Source organism: Panulirus ornatus, chromosome 12 (assembly GCF_036320965.1).
Source record: "Panulirus ornatus isolate Po-2019 chromosome 12, ASM3632096v1, whole genome shotgun sequence".
Classification (NCBI taxonomy): domain Eukaryota; kingdom Metazoa; phylum Arthropoda; class Malacostraca; order Decapoda; family Palinuridae; genus Panulirus; species Panulirus ornatus.
In genome coordinates this window covers 10,013,374-10,029,104 of record NC_092235.1, presented here as the reverse complement: position 1 = coordinate 10,029,104, position 15,731 = coordinate 10,013,374, and the positions used below count along the sequence as shown (strand labels likewise).

Here is a 15,731-nt window from a genome sequence, read left to right as displayed (position 1 = left end):
CTATAGTAAAAAAAAAAAAGGGGTTGGGGTCAGTTTTGGTTCTGACTCATAAGCGATTTACCTCTGCAGTTTATATATGATATTCTTGGTGACAAGCTGAGTAATGTGTCAACCCATTTGCAATTACCTGTGTGTACTTCAAGAGGAAGAAGTTGATATACTCTCAGGGCTCATCATGTAACTTTACCATCAAAAAACTTTCTGATGATTAGTAGCACAGTGCATTATGTGAAAAACTTACCATATCCTTCAGTTATCCAGAATTTTGAAAAGAGATTGATGATGCCCTTTAGCTTACTTAGTAGTAAGGGCAGAGTTAACATTAATGATAATGTTTTTACAAGAAATATTGAACTCATTGCAGCAAAAAGAGCCTGAATATACCAAAGTGCGAAGAAAAGGTAGAAGAGATCCTCACGTGGAGAGCACAGGTATGTTGAATGTTGCATTTATACCAGTATATTTGATGTGATATAGACCATTGCAGGTCAGGTAAGTAACAGATCACATGTAGATGTGATTCAGGATATGATTACAACAAAAATACTCTCTGTATCTGGTTGAATGTATCTGGAGAGTTATGATTTACAGAATTTTTAGTTGGTCTTATCATTTTAGCTGAGTTATAGTTTGCTTACATATTTGCTGTTTATGTAAGGGAGGATTTATGATAGAATTAGCTTTCAGGTTCAAGATCTTTCTTTTCCTGCAGGGTTTTCAGTCTTGCTATTCAGTCAGGCTTAAGCTAGTTAACAATATATACGTAATGAAAAGAGATGGCCTACCAGTTACCAGATGGCTAGTTGAGGTATAGGCTTTAGCAGCAGACCTCCTCCACTTCATGATCTTACCATATAACATGGGTCAGCTGTCTTTGTCAATCTTCTTTTTCAAAGAGGCAGCACTACATATTAAGAGAGGGAATGCTGGAAGGATTTGCTGTCATATTGAGGCTTAGGACAAGAGCAAGGGAAGGAGTAGCAGTACTCCTGAAACAGGAGTTGTGGGAGTATGTGATAGAATGTAAGAAAGTAAATTCTCGATTAATATAGGTAAAACTGAAAGTTGATGGAGAGAGATGGGTGATTATTGGTGCATATGCACCTGGGCATGAGAAGAAAGATCATGAGAGGCAAGTGTTTTGGGAGCAGCTGAATGAGTGTGTTAGTGGTTTTGATGCACAAGACCAGGTTATAGTGATGGGTGATTTGAATTCAAAGGTGAGTAATGTGGCGGTTGAGGGAATAATTGGTATACATGGGGTGTTCAGTGTTGTAAATGGAAATGGTGAAGAGCTTGTAGATTTATGTGCTGAAAAAGGACCTTGATTGGGAATACCTGGTTTAAAAAGCGAGATATACATAAGTATACGTATGTAAGTAGGAGAGATGGCCAGAGAGCGTTATTGGATTACGTGTTAATTGACAGGCGCGCGAAAGAGAGACTTTTGGATGTTAATGTGCTGAGTGGTGCAACTGGAGGGATGTCTGATCATTATCTTGTGGAGGCTAAGGTGAAGATTTATATGGGTTTTCAGAAAAGAAGAGTGAACGTTGGGGTGAAGAGGGTGGTGAGAGTAAGTGAGCTTGGGAAGGAGACTTGTGTGAGGAAGTACCAGGAGAGACTGAGTACAGAATGGGAAAAGGTGAGAACAATGGAAGTAAGGGAAGTGGGGGAGGAATGGGATGTATTTAGGGAATCAGTGATGGAGTGCGCAAAAGATGCTTGTGGCATGAGAAGCGTGGGAGTTGGGTTGATTAGAAAGGGTAGTGAGTGCTGGAATGAAGAAGTAAGATTATTAGTGAAAAAGAAGAGAGAGGCATTTGGATGATTTCTGCAGGGAAAAAATGCAATTGAGTGGGAGATGTATAAAAGAAAGAGACAGGAGGTCAAGAGAAAGGTGCAAGAGGTGAAAAAGAGGGCAAATGAGAGTTGGGTTGAGAGAGTATCATTAAATTTTAGGGAGAATGCAAAGATGTTTTGGAAGGAGGTAAATAAAGTGCATAAGACAAGGGAGCAAATGGGAACTTCAGTGAAGGGCGCTAATGGGGAGGTGATAACAAGTAGTGGTGATGTGAGAAGGAGATGGAGTATTTTGAAGGTTTGTTGAATGTGTTTGATGATAGAGTGGCAGATATAGGGTGTTTTGGTCGAGGTGGTGTGCAAAGTGAGAGGGTTAGGGAAAATGATTTGGTAAACAGAGAAGAGGTAGTAAAAGCTTTTCGGAAGATGAAAGCCGGCAAGGCAGCAGGTTTGGATGGTATTGCAGTGGAATCTATTAAAAAAGGGGGTGACTGTATTGTTGACTGGTTGGTAAGGTTATTTAATGTATGTATGACTCATGGTGAGGTGCCTGAGGATTGGCGGAATGCGTGCATAGTGCCAATGTACAAAGGCAAAGGGGATAAGAGTGAGTGCTCAAATTACAGAGGTATAAGTTTGTTGAGTATTCATGGTAAATTGTATGGGAGGGTATTAATTGAGAGGGTGAAGGCATGTACAGAGCATCAGATTGGGGAAGAGCAGTATGGTTTCAGAAGTGGTAGAGGATGTGTGGATCAGGTGTTTGCTTTGAAGAATGTATGTGAGAAATACTTAGAAAAGCAAATGGATTTGTATGTAGCATTTATGGATCTGGAGAAGGCATATGATATAGTTGATAGAGATGCTCTGTGGAAGTTATTAAGAATATATGGTGTGGGAGGCAAGTTGTTAGAAGCAGTGAAAAGTTTTTATCGAGGATGTAAGGCATGTGTATTTGTAGGAAGAGAGGAAAGTGATTGGTTCTCAGTGAATGTAGGTTTGTGGCAGGGGTGTGTGATGTCTCCATGGTTGTTTAATTTGTTTATGGATGGGGTTGTTAGGGAGGTGAATGCAAGAGTTTTGGAAGGAGGGGTAAGTATGAAGTCTGTTGTGGATGAGAGAGCTTGGGAAGTGAGTCAGTTGTTGTTCGCTGATGATACAGCGCTGGTGGCTGATTCATGTGAGAAACTGCAGAAGCTGGTGACTGAGTTTGGTAAAGTGTGTGAAAGAAGAAAGTTAAGAGTAAATGTGAATAAGAGCAAGGTTATTAGGTACAGTAGGGTTGAGGGTCAAGTCAATTGGGAGGTAAGTTTGAATGGAGAAAAACTGGAGGAAGTAAAGTGTTTTAGATATCTGGGAGTGGATCTGGCAGCGGATGGAACCATGGAAGCGGAAGTGAATCATAGTGTTGGGGAGGGGGCGAAAGTTGTGGGAGCCTTGAAGAATGTGTGGAAGTCGAGAACATTATCTCGGAAAGCAAAAATGGGTATGTTTGAAGGAATAGTGGTTCCAACAATGTTGTATGGTTGCGAGGCGTGGGCTATGGATAGAGTTGTGCGCAGGAGGGTGGATGTGCTGGAAATGAGATGTTTGAGGATAATGTGTGGTGTGAGGTGGTTTGATCGAGTAAGTAACGTAAGGGTAAGAGAGATGTGTGGAAATAAAAAGAGCTTGGTTGAGAGAGCAGAAGAGGGTGTTTTGAAATGGTTTGGGCACATGGAGAGAATTAATGAGGAAAGATTGACCAAGAGGATATATGTGTCGGAGGTGGAGGGAACGAGGAGAAGTGGGAGACCAAATTGGAGGTGGAAAGATGGAGTGAAAAAGATTTTGAGTGATTGGGGCCTGAACATGCAGGAGGGTGAAAGGAGGGCAAGGAATAGAGTGAATTGGATCGATGTGGTATACCGGGGTTGACGTGCTGCCAGTGGATTGAATCAGGGCATGTGAAGCATCTGGGATAAACCAATGAAAGTTGTGTGGGGTCTAGATGTGGAAGGGGAGCTGTGGTTTCGGGCATTATTGCATGACAGTTGGAGACTGAGTGTGAGCGAATGGGGCCTTTGTTTTTTTTTCCTAGCGCTACCTCGCACACATGAGGGGGGAGGGGGATGGTATTCCATGTGTGGCGAGGTGGCAATGGGAATGAATAAAGGCAGACAGTGTGAATTGTGTGCATGGGTATATATGTATGTGTCTGTGTGTGTATATATATGTGTACATTGAGATGTATAGGTATGTATATTTGCGTGTGTGGACGTGTATGTATATACATGTGTATGGGGGTGGGTTGGGCCATTTCTTTCGTCTGTTTCCTTGCGCTATCTCGCAAACACGGGAGACAGCGACAAAGCAAAATAAAGTATATATAAATTGAGGCTTAGAAATTATTTTCTGTTTGACTTTATTTGCAAGCCTCTGAATGATGGGCCTTACAAATGGTAGTGCATCTCTGTCATAGGGAGTCTGATGTCGTAGTCTCGAGGGGAAGCCTTACATTTTACATTGTAAAAATTATTCTGATTTCACTCATGGTTAAACTCAAAAGATTTAACTTCTTTTTAAAAAGTTCCTTTTTTTTGTTCAGGCTAAAACTTAAAACACAGCAGGTGAATAAGGAATGTAAAGGAAGTTTCCTATATATGAACCACATCTTTTACTTCGTTTACATTCAATGTAGTTGATCACCTTTAAAGAAATTGGACTGCCTTATTGGTTTAAGAAAGTAAAAAGCTGCCAAAGCCTTCTCAAAACAATAGTGTAAGAATTAGAATATGTGATGTCAGAGAGTGTGTCAGCTTTCTTTTACTGTAGTTAAATCATCCTGGATAGGGAATATTGATATTATGACAAGAGTAAAAGTGGCAGTATGATTAGGGAAAAAAATAAGTTTGATGATTGCCATGTGCTATGTTTAAAGATTTAATACAGGTTGTACTTCTCTAATCTGGCATTCTGTGGTCCAGCATATTTTGAATCTGTCGTCACCAGGTGGCGCTGTTAGCAGCACTAAGATGCCAAAATCTGTTTACACTGCAGCCAAGCTAATTAACAGTCATGTTAATTTCTTATATTCAGTTTTTTGCTGAAAAATGAAAGCCAGAAAATTTGAAACTTTAGGAAAACTTTGAAAGATGCTCGGAGTACTGAATTAGACAGTGCGCCAAGAAAGTGGTTTAAGCTCTGACCTAATGAAGGTATAAGCATTTCTGGGGAGATGCTTATTGAGCAGGCTAAAATTTTTCATAGGAAGCTAAAGCTAGACTATGACTGTGAATATATTTGCAAGGATGATTACACAGGTTTCGGTGCAGACATGGAATGTTATTGCATAGTGTGTGCTGTTAAAAGTGTAGTGGTGACACGGAAGCTTGTAAGTGTAAGGTTGTATTGAAATAATTGATAAAAACTCCAATACTCTATCAAACATCTTACAGCAACATGTACAGGGTAAAAGAGAGTGTACGAGCTGACTGCCCTGCTGGGACTGACACATTGCGGGCTGGCTGCCTTGACGATAACAATAAAACAACAGTAGTAATAAGTTGACCAAAGCCAACAACCCACCTGTGGTTGTTTGTTACATTAACTACTCATCACAAAGCTGTAACAAAATTTGTGGATGAATTTCAAAAGTTTGTGGCAGTGGAAAACTTAGCCCCAGAACAAGTGTATAATGCTAACGAATCCACTATATTAGTATCATTATTTTCATATTTTTTTATCATACTTTGTCGCTGTCTCCCGCGTTAGCAAGGTAAGGTAAGGAAACAGACGAAAGAATGGCCCAACCCACCCACATACACATGTATATACATACATGTCCACACTCGCACATATACATACCTATACATCTCAATGTATACATATATATACACACACAGACAAATATACACATGTACATAATTCATACTGTCTGCCCTTATTCATTCCCATCGCCACCCTGCCATACGTGAAATGACTACCCACTCCCCCTGCATGTGCGCGAGATAGCGCTAGGAGAAGACAACAAAGGGCACATTCATTCCCACTCAGTCTCTAGCTGTCATGTATAATGCACCAAAACCACACCTCCCTTTCCACATCCAGGCCCCACACAACTTTCCATGGTTTACCCCAGACGCTTTACATGCCCTGGTTCAATCCATTGACAGCACATTGACCCCGGTATACCACATCATTCCAATCCACTCTGTTCCTTGCATGCCTTTCTCCCTTCTGCATGTTGAGGCCCCGATCACTCAAAATCTTTTTCACTCCATCTTTCCACCTCCAATTCGGTCTCCCACTTCTCCTTGTTCCCTCCACCTCTGACATATATATCCTCTTGGTCAATCTTTCCTCACTCATTCTCTCTATGTGACCAAACCATTTCAAAACACCCTCTTCTGCTCTCTCAACCACACTCTTTTTATTTCCACACATCTCCATTACCCTTACATTACTTACTCGATCAAACCACCTCACACCACATATTGTCCTCAAACATCTCATTTCCAGCACATCCACCCTGTTGCGCACAACTCTATACATAGCCCATGCCTCACAACCATACAACATTGTTGGAACCACTATTCCTTCAAACATACCCATTTTTGCTTTCCGAGATAATGTTCTCGACTTCCAAACATTCTTCAAGGCTCCCAGAATTTTGGCCCCCTCCCCCACCCTATGATTCACTTCCACTTCCTTGGTTCCATCCGCTGCCAGATCCACTCCCAGATATCTTAAACACTTTACTTCCTCCAGTTTTTCTCCATTCAAACTTACCTTGCAATTGACTTGACCCTCAACCCTACTGTACCTAATAACCTTGCTCTTATTCACATTTACTCTTAACTTTCTTCTTCCACACACTTTACCAAACTCAGTCACCAGCTTCTGCAGTTTCTCATATGAATTATCCACCAGCGCTGTGTCATCAGCGAACAACAACTGACTCACTTCCCAAGCTCTCTCATCCACAGCAGACTGCTTAGTTGCCCCTCTTTCCAAAACTTTTCCATTCACCTCCCTAACAACACCATCCATAAACAAATTAAACAACCATGGAGACATCACACACCCCTGCCGCAAACCTACATTCACTGAGAACCAATCACTTTCCTCTCTTCCTACACGTACACATGCCTTACATCCTCAATAAAAACTTTTCACTGCTTCTAACAACTTTTCTCCCACACCATATATTCTTAATACCTTCCACAGAGCATCTCTATGAACTCTATCATATGCCTTCTCAAGATCCATAAATGCTACAAACAATTCCAGTTGCTTTTCTAAGTATTTCTCACATACATTCTTCAAAGCAAACACCTGATCCACACATCCTCTACCACTTCTGAAACCACACTGCTCTTCCCCAATCTGATGCTCTGTACATGCCTTCACCCTCTCAATCAATACCCTCCCATATAATTTACCAGGAATACTCAACAAACTTATACCTTTGTAATTTGAGCACTCACCTTTGTCCCCTTTGCCTTTGTACAATGGCACTATGCAAGCTTTCCGCCAATTCTCAGGCACCTCACCACGATTCATACATACATTAGATAACCTTACCAACCAGTAAATAATACAGTCACCCCTTTTTTTTTTATAAATTCCACTGCAATACCATCCAAATCCATTGCCTTGGCGGCTTTCATCTTCCGCAAAGCTTTTACTACCTCTTCTCTGTTTACCAAATCATTTTCCCTAACCCTCTCACTTTGCACACCACCTCAACCAAAACACCCTATATCTGCCACTCTATCATGAAACACATTCAACAAGCCTTCAAAATACTCACTCCACCTCCTTCTCACATCACCACTACTTGTTATCACCTCCCCATTAGCCCCCTTCACTGAAGTTCCCATATGTTCCCTTGTCTTACGCACTTTATTTACCTCCTTGCAAAACATCTTTTTATTCTCCCTGAAATTTAATGATACTCTCTCACCCCAACTCTCAGTTGCCCTCTTTTTCACCTCTTGCACCTTTCTCTTGACCCCCTGTCTCTTTCTTTGATACATCTCCCACTCATTTGCATTATTTCCCAGCAAAAATTGTCTAACTGCCTTTCTCTTCTCTTTCACTAATAATCTTACTTCTTCATCCCACCACTCACTACCCTTTCTAATCTGCCCACCTCCCACGCTTCTCATGCCACAAGCATCTCTTGCGCAAGCCATCACTGCTTCCCTAAATGCATCCCATTCCTCCCCCACTCCCCTCACCTCCTTTGCTCTCACCTTTTTCCATTTTGTACTCAGTCTCTTCTGGTACTTCCTCACACAAGTCTCCTTCCCAAGCTCACTTACTCTCACCTCTGTCTTCACCTCAACATTCTCTCCTATTTCCTGAAAACCCCTACAGATCTTCACCTTCGCCTCCACAAGATAATGATCAAAGATCCCTCCAGTTGCACCTCTCAGCACATTAACATCCAAAAGTTTCTCTTTCCCGCCCCTATCAATTAACACGTAATCCAAGAACGCTCTCTGGCCATCTCTCATACTTACATACATATACTTATGGATATTTCACTTGTTAAACCAGGTATTCCCAATCACCAGTCCTTTTTCAGCACATAAATCTACAAGCTCTTCACCATTTCCATTTACAACGCTGAACACCCCATGTATACCAATTATTCCCTCAACTCCCACATTACTCGCCTTTGCATTCAAATCACCCATCACTATAACCCGGTCTTGTGCATCAAAACCACTAACACACCCATTCAGCTGCTCCCAAATCACTTGCCTCTCATGATCTTTCCTCTCATGCCCAGGTGCATATTCACCAATAATCACCCATCTCTGTCCAATAACACTCAGTTTTACCCATATCAATATAGAATTTACTTTCTTACGCTATCACATACTCCCACAACTCCTGTTTCAAGAGTAGTGCTACTCCTTCCCTTTCTCTTGTCATCTCACTAACCCCTGACTTTACTCCCAAGACATTCCCAAACCACTCTTCCCCTTTACCCTTGAGCTTCGTTTCACTCAGAGCCAAAACATCCAGGTTCCTTTCCTCAAACATACTACCTATCTCTCCTTTTTTCTCATCTTGGTTACATCCACACACATTTAGACACCCCAGTCTGAGCCTTCGAAGGGGTGTGTGATGTCTCCATGGTTGTTTAATTTGTTTATGGATGGGGTTGTTAGGGAGGTAAATGCAAGAGTCCTGGAAAGAGGGGCAAGTATGAAGTCTGTTGGGGATGAGAGAGCTTGGGAAGTGAGTCAGTTGTTGTTCGCTGATGATACAGCGCTGGTGGCTGATTCATGTGAGAAACTGCAGAAGCTGGTGACTGAGTTTGGTAAAGTGTGTGGAAGAAGAAAGTTAAGAGTAAATGTGAATAAGAGCAAGGTTATTAGGTACAGTAGGGTTGAGGGTCAAGTCAATTGGGAGGTGAGTTTGAATGGAGAAAAACTGGAGGAAGTGAAGTGCTTTAGATATCTGGGAGTGGATCTGTCAGCGGATGGAACCATGGAAGCGGAAGTGGATCATAGGATGGGGGAGGGGGCGAAAATTTTGGGAGCCTTGAAAAATGTGTGGAAGTCGAGAACATTATCTCGGAAAGCAAAAATGGGTATGTTTGAAGGAATAGTGGTTCCAACAATGTTGTATGGTTGCGAGGCGTGGGCTATGGATAGAGTTGTGTGCAGGAGGATGGATGTGCTGGAAATGAGATGTTTGAGGACAATGTGTGGTGTGAGGTGGTTTGATCGAGTAAGTAACGTAAGGGTAAGAGAGATGTGTGGAAATAAAAAGAGCGTGGTTGAGAGAGCAGAAGAGGGTGTTTTGAAATGGTTTGGGCACATGGAGAGAATGAGTGAGGAAAGATTGACCAAGAGGATATATGTGTCGGAGGTGGAGGGAACGAGGAGAAGAGGGAGACCAAATTGGAGGTGGAAAGATGGAGTGAAAAAGATTTTGTGTGATCGGGGCCTGAACATGCAGGAGGGTGAAAGGAGGGCAAGGAATAGAGTGAATTGGAGCGATGTGGTATACAGGGTTTGACGTGCTGTCAGTGGATTGAATCAAGGCATGTGAAGCGTCTGGGGTAAAGCATGGAAAGCTGTGTAGGTATGTATATTTGCGTGTGTGGACGTGTGTATGTACATGTGTATGGGGGGGGGGGTTGGGTCATTTCTTTCGTCTGTTTCCTTGCGCTACCTTGCAAACGCGGGAGACAGCGACAAAGTATAAAAAAAAAAAAAAAAAAAAAAAAATATATATATATATATATATATATATATATATATATATATATATATATATATATATATATATATATATATATATATATATTATCCCTGGGGATAGGGGAGAAAGAATACTTCCCACGTATTCCCTGCGTGTCGTAGAAGGCGACTAAAAGGGGAGGGAGTGGGGGGCTGGAAATCCTCCCCTCTCATTTTTTTTAATTTTCCAAAAGAAGGAACAGAGAATGAGGCTAGGTGAGGATATTCACTCAGAGGCCCAGTCCTCTGTTCTTAACGCTACCTTGCTAACGCGGGAAATGGCGAATAGTATGAAAGAAAGAAATATATATATATATATATATATATATATATATATATATATATATATATATATATATATATATATATATATATATATATATTTTATATATCTATTTATACTGTTTGTAGTGCGTTATATATATATATATATATATATATATATATATATATATATATATATATATATATATATATATATATATATATATGTATATATATATATATATATATATATATATATATACATATATATATATATATATATATATATATATATATATATATATATATATATATATATATATATATATATGTATGTATATATATATATATATATATATATATATTTATATATATATATATATATATATATATATATATATATGTATATATATATATATATTTTCTAAATTGTTTCTTACATTTTTCATATGTATATATATGTATGTGTGTGTGTGTGTATATGTGCGTATGTAGGTGTATGTGTGTGTATGTGTATATGTATATATATGTATGTATCCCTGGGGATAGGGGTGAAAGAATACTTCCCACGTATTCCTCACGTGTCGTAGAAAGCGACTAGAGGGGACGGGAGAGGGGGGCCAGAAATCCTCCCCTCCTTGTATTAACTTTCTAAAATGGGAAACAGAAGAAGGAGTCACGCGGGGAGTGCTCATCCTCCTCGAAGGCTCAGAGTGGGGTGCCTAAATGTGTGTGGATGTAACCAAGATGTGAAAAAAGGAGAGATAGGTAGTATGTTTGAGGAAAGGAACCTGGATGTTTTGGCTCTGAGTGAAACGAAGCTCAAGGGTAAAGGGGAAGAGTGGTTTGGGAATGTCTGGGGAGTAAAGTCAGGGGTTAGTGAGAGGACAAGAGCAAGGGAAGGAGTAGCAATACTCCTGAAACAGGAGTTGTGGGAGTATGTGATAGAGTGTAAGAAAGTAAATTCTCGATTAATATGGGTAAAACTGAAAGTTGATGGAGAGAGGTGGGTGATTATTGGTGCATATGCACCTGGGCATGAGAAGAAAGATCAAGAGAGGCAAGTGTTTTGGGAGCAGCTGAATGAGTGTGTTAGTGGTTTTGATGCACGAGACCGGGTTATAGTGATGGGTGATTTGAATGCAAAGGTGAGTAATGTGGCAGTTGAGGGAATAATTGGTATACATGGGGTGTTCAGTGTTGTAAATGGAAATGGTGAAGAGCTTGTAGATTTATGTGCTGAAAAAGGACTGATGATTGGGAATACCTGGTTTAAAAAGCGAGATATACATAAGTATACTTATGTAAGTAGGAGAGATGGCCAGAGAGCGTTATTGGATTACGTGTTAATTGACAGGCGTGCGAAAGAGAGACTTTTGGATGTTAATGTGCTGAGAGGTGCAACTGGAGGGATGTCTGATCATTATCTTGTGGAGGCTAAGATGAAGATTTGTATGGGTTTTCAGAAAAGAAGAGTGAATGTTGGTGTGAAGAGGGTGGTGAGAGTAAGTGAGCTTGAGAAGGAGACTTTTGTGAGGAAGTACCAGGAGAGACTGAGTACAGAATGGAAAAAGGTGAGAACAATGGAAGCAAGGGGAGTGGGGGAGGAATGGGATGTATTTAGGGAATCAGTGATGGATTGCGCAAAAGATGCTTGTGGCATGAGAAGAGTGGGAGGTGGGTTGATTAGAAAGGGTAGTGAGTGGTGGGATGAAGAAGTAAGAGTATTAGTGAAAGAGAAGAGAGAGGCATTTGGACGATTTTTGCAGGGAAAAAATGCAATTGAGTGGGAGATGTGTAAAAGAAAGAGACAGGAGGTCGAGAAAGGTGCAAGAGGTGAAAAAAAGGGCAAATGAGAGTTGGGGTGAGAGAGTATCATTAAATTTTAGGGAGAATAAAAAGATGTTCTGGAAGGAGGTAAATAAAGTGCGTAAGACAAGGGAGCAAATGGGAACTTCAGTGAAGGGTGCAAATGGGGAGGTGATAACAAGTAGTGGTGATGTGAGAAGGAGATGGAGTGAGTATTTTGAAGGTTTGTTGAATGTGTTTGATGATAGAGTGGCAGATATAGGATGTTTTGGTCGAGGTGGTTTGCAAAGTGAGAGGGTTAGGGAAAATGATTTGGTAAACAGAGAAGAGGTAGTGAAAGCTTTGCGGAAGATGAAAGCCGGCAAGGCAGCAGGTTTGGATGGTATTGCAGTGGAATCTATTAAAAAAGGGGGTGACTGTATTGTTGACTGGTTGGTAAGGTTATTTAATGTATGTATGACTCATGGTGAGGTGCCTGAGGATTGGCGGAATGCGTGCATAGTGCCATTGTACAAAGGCAAAGGGGATAAGAGTGAGTGCTCAAATTACAGAGGTCTAAGTTTGTTGAGTATTCCTGGTAAATTATATGGGAGGGTATTGATTGAGAGGGTGAAGGCATGTATAGAGCATCAGGTTGGGGAAGAGCAGTGTGGTTTCAGAAGTGGTAGAGGATGTGTGGATCAGGTGTTTGCTTTGAAGAATGTATGTGAGAAATACTTAGAAAAGCAAATGGATTTGTATGTAGCATTTATGGATCTGGAGAAGGCATATGATAGAGTTGATAGAGATGCTCTGTGGAAGGTATTAAGAATATATGGTGTGGGAGGCAAGTTGTTAGAAGCAGTGAAAAGTTTTTATCGAGGATGTAAGGCATGTGTACGTGTAGGAAGAGAGGAAAGTGATTGGTTCTCAGTGAATGTAGGTTTGCGGCAGGGGTGTGTGATGTCTCCATGGTTGTTTAATTTGTTTATGGATGGGGTTGTTAGGGAGGTGAATGCAAGAGTTTTGGAAAGAGGGGCAAGTATGAAGTCTGTTGGGGATGAGAGAGCTTGGGAAGTGAGTCAGTTGTTGTTCGCTGATGATACAGCGCTGGTGGCTGATTCATGTGAGAAACTGCAGAAGCTGGTGACTGAGTTTGGTAAAGTGTGTGGAAGAAGAAAGGTAAGAGTAAATGTGAATAAGAGCAAGGTTATTAGGTACAGTAGGGTTGAGGGTCAAGTCAATTGGGAGGTGAGTTTGAATGGAGAAAAACTGGAGGAAGTGAAGTGTTTTAGATATCTGGGAGTGGATCTGGCAGCGGATGGAACCATGGAAGCGGAAGTGGATCATAGGGTGGGGGAGGGGGCGAAAATTCTGGGGGCCTTGAAGAATGTGTGGAAGTCGAGAACATTATCTCGGAAAGCAAAAATGGGTATGTTTGAAGGAATAGTGGTTCCAAGAATGTTGTATGGTTGCGAGGCGTGGGCTATGGATAGAGTTGTGCGCAGGAGGATGGATGTGCTGGAAATAAGATGTTTGAGGACAATGTGTGGTGTGAGGTGGTTTGATCGAGTGAGTAACGTAAGGGTAAGAGAGATGTGTGGAAATAAAAAGAGCGTGGTTGAGAGAGCAGAGGAGGGTCCTCTTGGTCAATCTTTCCTCACTCATCCTCTCCATGTGCCCAAACCACTTCAAAACACCCTCTTCTGCTCTCTCAACCACGCTCTTTTTATTTCCACACATCTCTCTTACCCTTACGTTACTCACTCGATCAAACCACCTCACACCACACATTGTCCTTAAGCATCTCATTTCCAGCACATCCATCCTCCTGCGCACAACTCTATCCATAGCCCATGCCTCGCAACCATACAACATTGTTGGAACCACTATTCCTTCAAACATACCCATTTTTGCTTTCCGAGATAATGTTCTCGACTTCCACACATTCTTCAAGGCCCCCAGAATTTTCGCCCCCTCCCCCACCCTATGATCCACTTCCGCTTCCATGGTTCCATCCGCTGCCAGATCCACTCCCAGATATCTAAAACACTTCACTTCCTCCAGTTTTTCTCCATTCAAACTCACCTCCCAATTGACTTGACCCTCAACCCTACTGTACCTAATAACCTTGCTCTTATTCACATTTACTCTTACCTTTCTTCTTCCACACACTTTACCAAACTCAGTCACCAGCTTCTGCAGTTTCTCACATGAATCAGCCACCAGCGCTGTATCATCAGCGAACAACAACTGACTCACTTCCCAAGCTCTCTCATCCCCAACAGACTTCATACTTGCCCCTCTTTCCAAAACTCTTGCATTTACCTCCCTAACAACCCCATCCATAAACAAATTAAACAACCATGGAGACATCACACACCCCTGCCGCAAACCTACATTCACTGAGAACCAATCACTTTCCTCTCTTCCTACACGTACACATACCTTACATCCTCGGTAAAAACTTTTCACTGCTTCTAACAACTTTCCTCCCACACCGTATATTCTTAATACCTTCCACAGAGCATCTCTATCAACTCTATCATATGCCTTCTCCAGATCCATAAATGCTACATACAAATCTATTTGCTTTTCTAAGTATTTCTCACATACATTCTTTAAAGCAAACACCTGATCCACACATCCTCTACCACTTCTGAAACCACACTGCTCTTCCCCAATCTGATGCTCTGTACATGCCTTCACCCTCTCAATCAATACCCTCCCATATAATTTACCAGGAATACTCAACAAACTTATACCTCTGTAATTTGAGCACTCACTCTTATCCCCTTTGCCTTTGTACAATGGCACTATGCACGCATTCCGCCAATCCTCAGGCACCTCACCATGAGTCATACATACATTAAATAACCTTACCAACCAGTCAACAATACAGTCACCCCCTTTTTTAATAAATTCCACTGCAATACCATGCAAACCTGCTGCTTTGCCGGCTTTCATCTTCCGCAAAGCTTTCACTACCTCTTCTCTGTTTACCAAATCATTTTCCCTAACCTTCTCACTTTGCACACCACCTCGACCAAAACACCCTATATCTGCCACTCTATCATCAAACACATTCAACAAACCTTCAAAATACTCACTCCATCTCCTTCTCACATCACCACTACTTGTTATCACCTCCCCATTTGCGCCCTTCACTGAAGTTCCCATTTGCTCCCTTGTCTTACGCACTTTTTTTACCTCCTTCCAGAACATGCATAACAATTATTCCCTCTGGAAGGAGGTAAATATATATATATATATATATATATATATATATATATATATATATATATATATATATCTGGGGATAGGGTACAAAGAATACTTCCCACGCATTCCTCACGTGTCATAGAAGGCGGCTGAAGGGGATGGGAGCCGGGGGGGCAGAAACCCTCCCTTCCTTGTATTTTAACTTTCTAAAAGGCGAAACAGATGAAGGAGTCATGCGGGGAGTGCTCATCCTCCTCGAAGGCTCAGATTGGGGTGTCTAAATGTGTGTGGATGTAACCAAGATGAGAAAAAAAGGAGAGATTGGTAATATGTTTGAGGAAAGGAACCTGGATGTTTTGGCTCTGAGTGAAACGAAGCTCAAGGGTAAAGGGGAAGAGTGGTTTGGGA

General features: G+C 41.3%; 1 protein-coding gene across 1 annotated transcript in view; it reads left to right on the top strand.

Annotated features, from left to right (window-relative positions):
* LOC139751786 (uncharacterized) overlaps positions 1–15,731 on the top strand; it is a 242,557-nt gene that overhangs the window by 47,392 nt on the left and 179,434 nt on the right. The window contains exon 2 of the mRNA XM_071667323.1: positions 365–431. The gene's annotated coding sequence lies outside the window, so the exon portion shown is untranslated. The remainder of the gene's footprint in view (positions 1–364; positions 432–15,731) is intronic.